The sequence below is a fragment of the Rhipicephalus microplus genome, chromosome X (assembly GCF_043290135.1).
Source record: "Rhipicephalus microplus isolate Deutch F79 chromosome X, USDA_Rmic, whole genome shotgun sequence".
In the NCBI taxonomy this organism is placed as follows: domain Eukaryota; kingdom Metazoa; phylum Arthropoda; class Arachnida; order Ixodida; family Ixodidae; genus Rhipicephalus; species Rhipicephalus microplus.
Genome location: NC_134710.1, coordinates 262667672 through 262682201, shown reverse-complemented (window position 1 = coordinate 262682201; position 14530 = coordinate 262667672). Strand labels below are relative to the sequence as shown.

The 14530-nt window shown below is 44.1% G+C and overlaps 1 pseudogene; it reads right to left on the bottom strand.

The window, feature by feature from the left end:
• Positions 1–14530, bottom strand: part of LOC142775237 (PAX3- and PAX7-binding protein 1-like) — a 53974-nt pseudogene that overhangs the window by 24728 nt on the left and 14716 nt on the right.

The following is a 14530-nucleotide window of genomic DNA, read 5'->3' as shown; positions in this document are numbered from 1 at the left end:
ACTTGTATGGCTGGCTGTTCCTTACCAAACCCCCGGCCTTTCCTCAAAACTCGTTCCAAAGTATGAGGGCCCATACCGCGTTTTGGAGCAAACCTCGCCGGTGAATTTTCTGATTGAACCACTTTCCCCATCTGAAGACATGCGCTGGCGTGGACGTGACATCGTCCACGTCGCCCGCCTTAAGCCATATCATAGCCCTCTACCTCTAGACTCTTAGGTCGCCAGGATGGCTCTTTTTCGGCGGGGCAAATTGTGAAGAAGAAAACGCATCGTTGGCAAGCAACATCGCCACCACTTGGGTGCTGGGGGCTGGGCTGCTCTCGCTCGGCTCATGCTGATCATCGCCGGCATCTGCTTGACCGTTGCTCTTTCCCGACCGTGTTTTATCTTCGCAACAGCCACCAATAAACCCCTTTTCAATATATATATATATATATATATATATATATATATATATATATATATATATATATATATATATATATATATATATATATATATATATATATATATATATATATATATATATATATATATATATATATATATATTGCAGGTTGGTTGGGTCCTGACAACAAGAAGTGCTATATACTATTGAAATCCAATTCGAAGCTATTCAACCAAATTGATATTTGCTTCGAACCTCAAATTTGCATTCACACAAGCCCACGTAACAGGAACTATCCATGCTACCTGCATGTAGCTGAGCTTCACAGCATGAATGAAGGCAATAGGTATTCACAAACCTTGGCATCAAGGCATTCAACGAGATGACTGCATCTTTTGGAAGAAGCGGAAGTTTGTTTTCAACTTAGGCTGCTCCTGGTGCAGCTGTGTAGTGGTCTCCGCCGACACCTCCAGGTCGGTGAGCGCCTGCGTCTTCTGCCGTCGATGCACGGCCATCATTTCACGAACTGTGGCAAGCCTGGAATGGTGACCACATGCTTTCAATAAAGTAGCCAATAACTCTTAAGAATGACTGAGCTAACTCTACAAGTTCACCTGCAAATAGATAGAAGCTGCATCACTCAGGCCAGAAAAAACGAAGACGTGAGAACTGTTGCATGCGTTCCACACTTACCACCATCACCCATCACCATTCATCACAAAACAATTGGTTCTAGCATAAAACACCTTAGTCGAGATGGCACCAGAATTTTTATGCTGAAAGCTATATTTTCTATAAGTACTTGAAAGGCAGCACACATTTCGTGACTCGGTAGGTGAAAGTTTTTCGGTATGACGCGAATTCATGACACTGGGCAGTAAAGGTTTAATTTTTGCTCGGAAGTCACTGAAGCTATGCGTACAGTAAAAATGAACAAAAATGAAATATAAGGTGACATCAGAATGCTTGCGGTTTGCCTTGCCCACTTAGATTTATGGACGCAAACATGGCCGCAAGAAATTAGATTTGCGAGAGAGTGTTTTACCGATCTGTTATCCACTCGAGCACAGCCTGTGAGCTGAGGTTTTGCCGGTCCTGGACCGACACAGCAGTGGGCTGCTCTGTAAATTATGCTGGCACCACACACTGTTCCTCTGGTGTTGGGACGGCTGCAACCTGCATACGAGAGCTTGTTGGCATTGTAGCACACTGTTGGATGCGATTAGACATGAAGACACAGTGTCAAGCTACAGTAAACGTTATCAGTAAAAATGTACTAATCCACCTAGGGTAGAAACTTTAAATTCGCTATAACCAGTGTTTCACTAACAGTGAAACAGTTATATGAAAGTCACACAGTTGAAACAAGGGGACACGAAGAACTTCGAATAGAGCACTGTTCTGAATAACAAAAATCTTCTAAAACCGCTGTGATTTGAAGTTTACCCATCAGAAATGAAACACGTGAATCTGTCTTTCTCGCGCTGGATTATAGCGATTCAGGAAATAGTGTATCTGCTCCTTTTACGTTATTTTGGCAGTGCACAAGGGCATTTCGTACTGAAGAAATCAAGGGGTAGTATGGTAGTTTGATACTGCTTTCCTAGAATGGCTACATGAATTTGACACTAGCCCTTCAGTGAGATTTCATCACTTAATCCAAAATTATAATAAAAGGCTAATTATTTAAGCACTGCCCTATATGAACGAACCTCAAAAAGTAGAGATTGCAATGTAATCAGTTCACAGAAGTTGTTCTCATTTGCGTTCTAAGAAGTGCACAGATGTGGGGCACCTTTTCTGTCTATTAGATGCTGTTGGTTTATACCTCATCAAGCAGGAAGATTTTTATACTTTTTAAATTTTCCTTTCAAAACCTTGCCCTTAGGGGCAGTACAACCGAGCATCATGGATACACTAACAAATTTGCTTCATGCAAAACGTTAAACAGCCAGGAATCAAACGGTCCAAAAGTCATACGATGAAATTCATGACTTAAAAGAGCAATGGCACAAAGTTTCAAGGGCGAGATAATGAGCGAGATAGATTTGAGTGGAGACATACACAACATCTACGAGATACCAAGGGCAAATATAGCCTGGACCATAGTCAAAATTAATATCAACGTGCACACCGTGCAATCCAGCAAAATCCAGAGCCCTTCGAAACGCTGGCATCAACACAGGGGCAATGTAAACAAACCTAAGGCATGAGTTTGTGTTGGCTGGTTCCACCTTGTACTTGCACTACCTGTGATTTCCTCTTCTGCCCTTGAAGCTTCATGTGCGCTGGCTGTCAGTGTGGCGCCTGCTCTCACGTGCAGTGCCCACGTCACAGACTTGTGCAGTCACGTGGTCAGCTGTGTTTACCTTGCCCTCGGGAGTGCTCCTTCTAGCTCGATGCTCTTTTGAAAGCAAAGTTGAGATGGACACTTAAAACGTCACTAAATAAGTAACTGTCGTGCACTCGCGCAAACGAGGTTTCCAGCCGCTATAAGTGGCTCATAACCTACCTATTCCAACAAAAAAAACAAAAAAACAGGGTGCAATATTTTTGTATAAGTTCTTTTTTAAGATGATATTTAGGGGAGAGAAATGAGGGAGTTTTCTTTACAGGAACATGGTCATAGCCGAACTATTTGAATTCAACTTTGCGCAGCAAGAACTGCAGCTGGTGAATAGAAGAAACACTCTGAACTTACTGATGCAGTACTGACACCATTCTTCATCTGCTCCTCTTCCAACGCTCCAACTCAGCAACATCCTCACGAGCCACCTCATCCCCACTTTGCTCTGAAGAAACGGCATTCATCAGCCCAGTTTCGTGAACCTCTTAATACCTATACTCTGGCACAAGAAAGGCAACTGATACAACCAGAGTAACGATGGAAAGAATTTTTTCAAGCCACCAAAAAGGTTTCATTCGACCTCACCCTGGGGGTGAAAACCAGCATGTAGTTCCAAAAAATGTGCATCACGTTAACTGCATCATCTAAAGTTAACTGCAGCGAAACAGGTTATGTTCGTATATGTTTTAACTTGATAATCTTCCTGGACTGTCGGAAAATTATAAAGTAAAGGTCGACATGCTGTTAGTTCCTCAAGATGTGATTATTAACAAAAACATCTCATTGTAGAAGCCCACTGTGAAAGCAACGTGTGATTAATTACACTTTCACTGTCTACTCTTGACTTAAAAACTCAAGCATCTGCCAAGTCTTTGGTGTTAAAAAGAATTGTGTACCTGTCTACCATTAATAACTTACCTACTAGCAACCCCACTTGGCACACTGAAAGCTGCCTTAGCGGCACTGCCACTAGCGAAATTGAAGTGGGTCTGAGTGCACTTACAAGTGATGCATTGGGACCTAGTCACAAGAACAGCCAATGCGTGAATGAAAGGTTTCAGAGAGGGTGGCCAACATGAACTCATAATCATATCTTTTTTTCTTTCAATTTCATTTAGAGCCACTCGATGAGTTGCTGAGCAAAGTCACGGCTGCCGTTGTTTGCGAAGGTGCTGATAATTTGCTGCCGAAATTCATCCCATGAAGACAGCGTTGCCCCGTGGTTCTCATACCACGTATGAGCGCTGTCTGCTAAAGCAAAGAAGGCGCGTGAAAGCTGTGGCTCAGTGGTTCAGCGGTTTGCCTTAGCGACTCGCTCATACTAGGCTAACCAGTCCTCGACGTCTTCATACACCTCACCATGGAATGTCTCCGGAATCTGAGGCTGCTCAAAGGTCAGCTGGGAAGCACCTGCAGTTGCCGTTTCTCCAGGCGGAGTGGTTTGCTGGGAAAGTTCCAGGGGAATCACCTCAGGACTAAGGCCTCGCTGTCGGCGACTGTAGCGGTGGACGGGGGTATCCACTGAAGGAACGGGTCCCGGTGTCGGACTTGAAGTGCCGGACCGCGGAGGAGTCCCGAGCATCAGTCATAGAAGCACCGCACCTCCACCAGTGTCGCAACGTGCAAAGAACAGGACACAAGGCTTCCTTTCGACGTTAACAGCAAGGCTCTATTCACATACAAAAACAAAGCGCTAGAGCAGACGCGCAACGTTGTTTTACTTGAAAAACGCCAGAGACTGCTGCTCGTGATGCTGGATTCTTCGTCCTTTTGTGTTTACGGCTAATAACCGTGACAATATCGTGGTTTGAGTGTATTGCAACTAACACAAGAGCAGAAGAAGAAGGCAGAAAGTAGGCTTGCGTCCCCGAGGAGGAGACAGCGACTCCTTCAGTCATTTTCAAATATCAATAGCTCCATAGCACACCTGTTTACAATCATCATCTGCATGTTTCAGTGACATTTTTACTTAATAATCACTTTTATTCTTTTAAATTGATAAAGTTATAGAGTACCGCACGATTGGATGACAGAGACTCTGTCGATGATCCAGGAGAAGATTGAAGCGATTTGGTGAGTGGTGGATTCAGGCCACTCTGAAAACAAAGAGAATTTTGTAAACGATGGGCTATAGTTAAAACCCAGGTCATTATCAATTATTAAATGTCATCCTATGTCAGCTTTTTAGCACAAAACAACACAAGTAATTCAACAGTATAAGGAATTTTCTTTTACTGAATAACACCTATATTTCACAGAAAATCAGGTCATAGGAAGCCATTACCAGCATGCATATAAAGTTATACAATTCACGCATAATCAAGTTCTGTCAATTTGACACCGATTCATTTGCAAGGTGCGTTTAATAAGGATAGATGGCATGGGGTAGCCAGAGAATAGAAGGGGTTTATTTAAAGCAATACCTCGTAAACTCAAGCTCGCATATCTCGAAAAATTGGCTAAGTTGAAATTTTCTGTGGCACTGAACATTTTTCTATACATCCCTTGTATATTTTTCCTTTACCTAGAAGTATTTTTGCGTCGGATTGCAGATACCTCGAAATATTTACTGGAAGGAGAACGAAAACTCCGCCGCCAAACCATTTCACAAGATTTGCGCGATGCTGTGACACATGAGGTCCGTGAGTGCAATGCTCGTGATTTTTCCCGAAGTGTGATTTCCGTTCATCTGCGCATACCGAGCGGTATGAATTTTTCGCTGTGAGGAGCAGTAACTTAGCACGAGTGCAGCAAGCATGACATCAGAGCAATGCAAGTTGCTAACGCTAGAAGAAAGGGTTGCCCTAATTAAGAAGGTGGAGTAAAGAGGCCGAACAAAATCGAGCGTCGAGCAGGAATTCAGAATCTCTTTGTCTATGCTTTCCCCTCTATCCCCTCCCTACTGCCACTATTACCCAATGTTTCAAAATCTCAAACTGGGTTCCGCAAAAGTTTGATTGGAGTTTTGTGAGTACTAATTCAAATATATATTGTTTATTTCTCATTACACTCAAATCTCAATATTACGAACACAGATATAACAAAATATTGGTTTTAACAAAGCAAATAGTCTTGCAATAGAGTTGGTAATAAGTTTTATAACGAATTTTTGGATATAACAAACTTATTTTTTTGTAAAATTTAACTTTGTTATAATAGAATTAGAGTGCAGTTTGGATTTTATTATTTTGAGAAACCATATTGTGTTGCACTTTGGATTTCACGAAGAAGCCACCATGAGTCATTTTTGTCTCTGGGAACAGGAAGGAACTCGCAAGGCAATGGCACTCCGCATTCATTATTGCGCCAAATCGGGCACTGAGAACACTCGCAAGCGTAGTTTGTAACAGGCAAGACTCAATTGTAAAAATTTGCAGAGTGAGAGCGACTAGTATGAACTTTTTTGGCAGTTGACGCCAATATTGGCTGTTAGAAAGAAGAAATGTGTTACTTGTGGCTCACTGCAGTACATCTGTGTTCACATGGCTCGATTTCTATGACATGCTGGTTAACCATCACATTATGTTGGTTTCACAGTCAAGACCCTAGAGGTGCGCTACAATGCTATCTTGTACTTTGGGACTCTCGTGTGTATAATTCATGCTCTGTAATAATCCTGTTATATCATAACAAATACTGATTGATTAGGGGTGTGCATATATTCAAAATTTTCAATTAGCGAATCGAATAGTGCTGTATTCATTTTGGTAATAGGATCGAATGCTAGTGCATATTCGAAAATATTCAACACACAATATTTTTTTAGTAATCAGTAACGACAGAAGAACCCTAAAACAATGAACCTTGGAAATAGCTAAAAGTCATTCTCCTTATCCGTTCTATCCCTGAAGTGATCTGCATGCAGCCTAAGTTTTCACGAGACTACAGACACTACCGTAAAACCTTGTTAATTCGAATTCACTGGGACTGAGAGAAATCCTTTATTAACAGGGCTTTCAAATTGCCCAAACAAACAAAAAGTGGAATGAAAAGAACCTTGAAACACTCGACGTACAGTGGACTCCCATTATACGGAACTCTGTTAAACGGAAAAGCCGCATAAACGAAACTATCTAGGCTACTTTGGTTTGTCTCCTATATAATTAATGATAAAAATTGTTGGGTAATCGGAACATTTTTTTAGCTTACATCGGGTAAATAAAACTAAAACGGGAAAATCTATGAACAGCAGAAGTGGCCACGACAGTCTAGCAATCATGAAACAAAAGCCAAAGGTAGCCTAGCCAAGCCGATCAAGCGATTGCACATGTTCGCGCATGCCGAGCAGCAATTTACGTCTTTTCGAGAACTTGAGGACAGCCTTGAGGAGCCTGTAGCTGAAGTTCAGGATGAGGACCCGTGCTCCAGTGGTGATGAGATGGTGTGTGATCTCGAGTTCATTTCAGTGGCTTGACAGTGCAGCAAGAGATGCTGTCATCCTGTTGCACCTCTACTTTGAACACGACGGTGGCATGGAGTTCCTGCCCAGCCTTTCAGCAATGCACTCCTACTAAGCAAGAAAGTGTTTGAACAAGGCCAATCAATTGTTTTCACCTCTTTTTTTCCGAGTCAGCAATATTGGAAACAATTTTTAATACTATGGTAGTGTAGTATACTTCAAAATGTTTTGTTCAGTCATCCGCCGTTGGTGCTTTTGAAATAAAGTCGTAATTAATTCATTTTTGCGGGCTTTGCTTAAATGAAACTCCTCATAAATGGAACAAATTTTCTTGCCTCTTCGAGTTACGTTTAAGAGGAGTCCACTGTAATCGGGGCTAATCGCTTGCTGTGCTGTCTAGTTTAAGACTCCGAGGAATTTGTTTTCCAGCAATACCTGGTTTAAATTTTGCCGCAAACACGGGCGAACGGCGGGCCTCATCACTGCTGTTACCTAAAAATAAACAAAAAAGATGTCATTACCTGAAATGCATGCTTGTGGAGAAGAAGAAGTTTTCACTGCAACACAGTAACAACATGTTGGCAACAACTGGCCATAAATATAAAAAAAGAATTTAATGATGGTCAGTGTGACAAAATTCACGGTGTGTTCTGGCTGGAAAACATAATCATTGAAGCTTTCGAACAGAGTTTTCTAAGTAGATGTTGCGGAGCAAGAGCTCTGCCAGCAGCGCAAGTGCCAAAATTGCTGGAGCAACCGGCAACCGGAGGTTCGCATGCATCACAAACTCCGCTATACTGTTCTTTATTATTTTCTTTATATTTCAAGAAAGCAAAGATAAATAATGACACGCTGATGTTGCGAGAAGCATGCCATATGCTGCCCGCTTGTCACTTCTGCGTTGCAGCAAAGCACAACTTGTTTTCTGCAAGCGCATATTTGAGCTGACCTCCCCCCCCCCTTTTTTGGGGGGGGGGCTGGAAGTAGCGAGGCTGGGGGGCTTCAGCTGCCACTCATATATATCGCTGCAGTGCATTTCCTTGTGGCTCTTAAGAGCCGCTGTTTTTGCGGATTGGTGGCAAAATCTGCATCGGGCATTAGCACATGGCACCAAAAGTTTTTGAATTAACCGGATTGGTGTTAACAGCCACTTCAAATTATCCGCTCAGACTTGGATCGCAAAATACAAGACCATGAAAATATGTTGAAATAAACGAGATTTCAAAATTAGCAAGTTCGAATTAACGAGGTTTTACCGTATATTGATTGACACTTTAAGTGTTCCTGAAAATTACACTATTCCTCGCTTTTAGTATGCTGAAGCTGTATCGCATTAATCAGCTCATGTCTTCATCTTGTAATAAATGCTCGCAGCTTCATGACCATCAACACATGTGAGTGTTTCATTTGCATAATTTCTTCTTGAAGATATATATTTAAATGCCAATCGTTACATGCTTTTAGTGCGCAGGCCATGTTGCGATGACAGGTTGATCTGCTTAATTAACTTTTTAGCTGTATCCGCGGTGTATGGTTGAAAATTTAGTTTTTGTGTCCCAATTTCATTTTAGAATGAGGCGACAAAGTCTCAGTCATAACCTTAGTGGCACATATTTCACTGATCCTGTCCCATTCAAAGGTAATGTAATTCATTTAAGCAGTATTTTTACCTGCTCAGCAGTTGCGGTAACTTGCTCTGGGCTTGCACAAGGTAGGCCTGCTCTTCTTTTTCCACACTTGTTTTTGACAGCACCTGCAATGAATGGGTTGATTGATTGATATGTACGGTTTAACGTCCCAAAACCACCATATGAATATGAGAGACGCCATAGTGGAGGGCTCCGTAAATTTCGACCACCCAGGGTTCTTTAACGTGCACCGAAATGCAATGAATGGGTAACGAGAATGATTACTCGATACAACACTGTGGCAAGTTTCCACAATACATCTGCTTTTTCGAAAAAGGAAACAAAATAAAAAGTCCACAAGCCCTTTACAGTTCAATCCCTTTATAAGAGGCATGCACCGGGGAGCAATTTTTTCTCCTTTATAGGAGGCGCTTCTTATAAGCAGGGTAACACGTATGCTTTTGTTACCAACATCTATTTCAACATAGCAGAGATGGAAGAAACATTCCAATTTTTGAAGAATATTCTGGACAAAAAAATTGCCACTTTGCAGCAGCCTTGCTTGTCTTTGGAGCAGACGAAACTCTAGCCTGCAGCAGCTATTGATGTTTTCGGAGCACATCGCAAAATGTTCCAAATGACTCCTGGAATTTAATGCATCAAATAAGCCTCTTAGAAGTATTCATATTTATTATCGAATATATTGCACAAACAATAATAACTGAATATTGTCGCTAGGTGAAAATAACAGAATACAGGACGACGATGCGACCAGAAAAAACGAGGTCTGTATTAACAGAACAAAAGAGCAGCCGCTTCGACTTCTTCTTCCTCGGAGGAACCGTGGGTGCTGTCCACGCTCATCACTTCATCGTCTTCTGTCTTCTTTCCCGGCGTTTAGCCGTGACATTAGCCTACCATTCAAGAAAGCATCGTCCCGATGCTTTATAATCAAAGCGGTTTGTACTCATTGGAAACGCATGAGTTCATTCGGAGAAATACGGCTTCATGCGTACCACGTGCACAACTTCTGGAGCATACCTTCGACGCCTTGAAGAGTGCGCAGTATCAGGAACAACCTCATAATTAATGTCACTGAGACGTCGCAGAACTTTATAAGGACCGAAGTACCGTCTTAACAGTTTTTCTGAGAGGCCACGGCGCCGAATAGGTGTCCATATCCAAACGTTCTCTCCTGGCTCGTAGGAGACTGGTCGGTGACGAAGGTTGTACCGTCTTGAATCGTAGTCCTGCTGGCGACTAATACGTAGGCGTGCAAGTTGTCGGGCTTCTTCGGCCAGCTGAGTGATATAATCAGCATCCGTTTCAGCGTCTTTGCACTCGTGCGGCAGCATAGCATCCAGCATAGTGGTGACTTCACGACCATGAAGAAGGCGGTATGGCGTTGTTCTTGTTGTTTCTTGATGAGCCGTGTTATAGGCGAACGTGACATACGGCAAGATCTCGTCCCAGTTTTTATGCTCCACATCGACGTACATGCAGAGCATATCCGCTAGTGTCTTGTTGAGACGCTCCGTAAGACGATTCGCGTGCGGATGATACGCCGTTGTTCGCCGGTGGGATGTGCCACTAAGTTTTAAAACTGTCTGTAATAGTTCTGCTGCGAATGCAGTTCCCCTGTCAGTTATTACCACTGATGGAGCACCATGTCTCAGCACCACATTCTCTACGAAAAATCGGGCTGCTTCACTTGCCGTGCCCCTCTCCAAAGCCTTGGTTTCGGCGTAACAAGTGAGGTAGTCGGTGGCTACTATAATCTATCTGCGACCTGCTGATGAGGTTGGAAATGGGCCCAAAAGATCCATTCCGACTTGAGCGAATGGAGTAACAGGCACGTCAATAGGATGAAGGAGGCCTGCTGGTTTGACAGGTGGAACTTTTCTGCGCTGGCAATCAAGGCACGTCCGAACATAGTGTTGAACGGTCGCCGCCAGTCTTGGCCAGTAGTATTTCTGCCTCACTCTGCACAACATACGCGTGTAATCCAGGTGGCCGGATGTTGGTTCATTGTGGCATGCCTGTAATACTTCGCTCCTTAGAGATGTTGGGACGACGAGTAAGTAGTCGTTTCCGTGTGGCGTGAAGTTCATCTTATACAGGAAGTCGTTGCGCAAGCAACATGACGAAAGCCCTCTCGCAAACAGTCTAGGTACAGCTGAAGTGCGACCCTGTAAAAAACGTATTATGGGTTCTAGTTCGGGGTCATCTCGTTGCAGCTGTGCGACAGTTGCCATGTTTACAACTCCGACAAAGGCTGTATCGTCATCTTCTGCCGTCGCAGCTTCATATGGCACACGAGAAAGGCAATCAGCGTCTGAATGTCGCTTCCCCGGTCTGTAGACCACCGTCATGTCAAATTCTTGAAGCTTCAGGCTCCAGCGCGCCAACCGTCCTGAAGGGTCTCCTAAATTCGTCAGCCAGCAGAGGGAGTGATGGTCGCTGACAACATTAAAAGGACGACCATACAGGTATGGGCGGAATTTTATAACCGCCCACACCACCGCAAGGCACTCTTTTTCCGTAGTGGAATAATTTTCTTCTGCACGTGAAAGAGTTCTGCTAGCGTAAGCAATTACTCGTTCGGCGCCATCCTGCCACTGCAGGAGTACAGCTCCTAAGCCAACATTGCTAGCGTTGGTGGGCACTGTTGTCGGTGCGTCATCATCAAAGTGTGCGAGGACTGGTGGCTTCTGAAGGCGTTGCCGCAGCTCGTCGAATGATTTTTGCTGCTCTTCATTTTATACCAATGCGACGTCTTCTCTGGTAAGGCGGGTCAACGGCGAGGCAATGCGCGAGAAGTTCTCAATGAGACGTCGGTAGTAAGCATACAGTCCTAAAAACCGTCTGACCGCCTTTTTGTCAGTTGGCGCTGGAAAATTCGTAACGGCAGCTATTTTTTCAGGGTCAGGCCGCACACCTCCACTACTGACAAGATGCCCCAAGAAAAGAAGCTGTTCGAAGCAGAAATGGCATTTTTCCGGCTTAAGTGTTAGTCCGGCGGAACGGATAGCTTGAAATACTGAGTGCAGTCGCCTGACGTGTTCGTCGAATGTGGCACAAAATACATCATCGAAATACACTAAGCACATCTGCCACTTGAGGCCTGATAGTACGGTGTCCATTAGCCGCTGAAACGTTGCCGGTGCTGAGCACAAGCCAAATGGAAGTACCTTAAATTCAAAAGGGCCACCGGGTGTCACGAAAGCTGTTTTCTCTCGGTCTCTTTCATCGACTTCTATCTGCCAATACCCACTCCTTAAATCCATCGACGAGAAATAACGCGCGTGGCGTAGTCGATCGAGTGAATCGTCGATACGTGGAAGTGGGTAGACGTCTTTTTTTGTCACCTGATTCAACTTGCGGTAATCCACGCAGAAACGTAAGGTGCCGTCTTTTTTCTTCACTAATACAACCGGCGAAGCCCGAGGGCGTTTCAACGGCTGAATAACGTCGTCTTCCAGCATCTGTCGCACCTGCTTTTCGATGGCTTCACGTTCTCGCGGAGCTACCCGGTACGGGTTTTCCCTGATGGGTCTGATCATGTCGTCCGTTATAATTCGATGTTTCGTCAGCGGCGTTTGACGGACCCTGGAAATTGAAGAGAAACAATCTTCAAACTTGTTAATAAGCTGCATGATACTTTGCTTCTGCGCCGGCAGCAAACGTGGGTCAGTATCAACAGATAGAGGTGCGGGGGTAAGATCAGTTGAATTATCTTTTTCAAGAGTTAGGCAGTCTGTCATCTCGGCGAGCTCTTCCACGTACGCGTCTGCCATGCCCCTCGTTAGATGTCGGCGTTGAGAGCTGAAGTTCGTAACAAGGACGTGCGTGTGTCCACATTTTATGCTTACGACGCCTCTGGCGATAGATAAACTATGGCTGAATAGCAGTGTTCGAATTTGCTCGGCGATGTTTTCAGAATCGCTCGACGTGTCACATGTCACAGCCACGAGTGCACTCGACCACGGTGGGATGGTCACGTCGTCTTCGAAGACGCGCAAAGGCTGACGTCGCTGTTCTCTACAGGGCACATCCGAAACTTGATCTGGGGCCGTCCAAAACGTAGCCGATCTCTCAGGAATGTTGATAATGGCACCGTATTCACGCAAAAAGTCCATGCCCAAGATCAGGTCTTTGCAGCACTCCGGTAAAATTACGAAAGTAGCGACGAAATCTGAACTGCCGATATTAATTCGAGCTGTACATTTGCCCGTCGGCGTCACTAATTGACCTCCTGCGGTTCTTATAATTGGGCCCGTCCATATTGTTCTTATCCTGTCTACGCGCTACATGCCCTGCCCATGTCCATTTCTTCATCTTGATTTCAGCTATGATATCCTTAACCCCCGTTTGTTCCCTAATCCACTCTGCTCTCTTCTTGTCTCTTAAGGTTACACCTACCATTTTTCTTTCCATTGCTCGCTGCGTCGTCCTCAATTTAAGCTGAACCCTCTTTGTAAGTCTCCAGGTTTCTGCTCTGTAGCTAAGTACCGGCAAGATACAGCTGTTATATACCTTCCTCTTGAGGGATAGTGGCAATCTACCTGTCATAATTTGAGAGTGCTTGCCGAATGTGCTCCACCCCATTCTTATTCTTCTAGTTACTTCAATCTCGGGGTTCGGCTCAGCGGTTATTACCTGCCCTAAGTAGACATAGTCTTTTACAACTTCAAGTGCACTATTACCTATCTCGAAGCGCTGCTCCTTGCCGAGGTTGTTGTACATTACTTTCGTTTTCTGCAGATTAATTTTAAGACCCACCTTTCTGCTCTCCTTGTCTAACTCCGTAATCATGAGTTGCAATTCGTCCCCCGAGTTACTCAGCAATGCAATGTCATCGGCGAAGCGCAGGTTACTAAGGTATTCTCCATTGACTCTTATCCCTAACTGCTCCCATTCTAGGCTTCTGGAAACCTCGTGTAAGCACGCGGTAAATAGCATTGGGGAAATTGTGTCCCCCTGCCTTACACCCTTCTTGATTGGTATTCTGTTGCTTTCTTTATGAAGCACTATGGTAGCAGTTGATCCCCTGTAGATTTCTTCCAGAATGTTTATATATACTTCATCTACGCCCTGATTCCGCAGTGTTTGCATGACGGCTGATATTTCTACTGAATCAAACGCCTTCTCGTAATCTATGAAGGCTATGTATAGTGGTTGGTTATACTCTGAGCATTTCTCTATTACCTGATTGATAGTATGAATGTGGTCAATTGTTGAGTAGCCTGTTCGAAATCCTGCTTGTTCCTTTAGTTGATTGATTGAATTCTAATGTTTTCTTTACTCTGTAGACAGGATAACCGCGCGTAGACAGGATAACCGCTGGTCATTAAGGGTAACTGACTGGATTCCCAGAGTAGGGAAGCGGGTTAGGGGGAGACAGAAGGTTAGGTGGGCAGATGAGATTAAGAAGTTTGCGGGTATAAATTGGCAGCAGCAAGCACAGGACCGGGTTAACTGGCGGAACATGGGAGAGGCCTTTGTCCTGCAGTGGACGTAGTCAGGCTGATGATGATGATGATGATGATATTGTTCTTACTTTCTTTAGGCAGTCGGCGAGTTTACGGCTGATAATAGAGAAGTCCGCACCAGTATCTACCAGTGCTGTTATTGGGCGTCCGTCTATACAAATGTCTAGATTGGCGCTTACGATTTCCGTTGATGTCGGTGACGTCGTATCGTCCTTGGTATCATGCGTCGTATGATCCGCGGTATCATTCGTCGTATCGCGTCGTAGAGAAGATGTT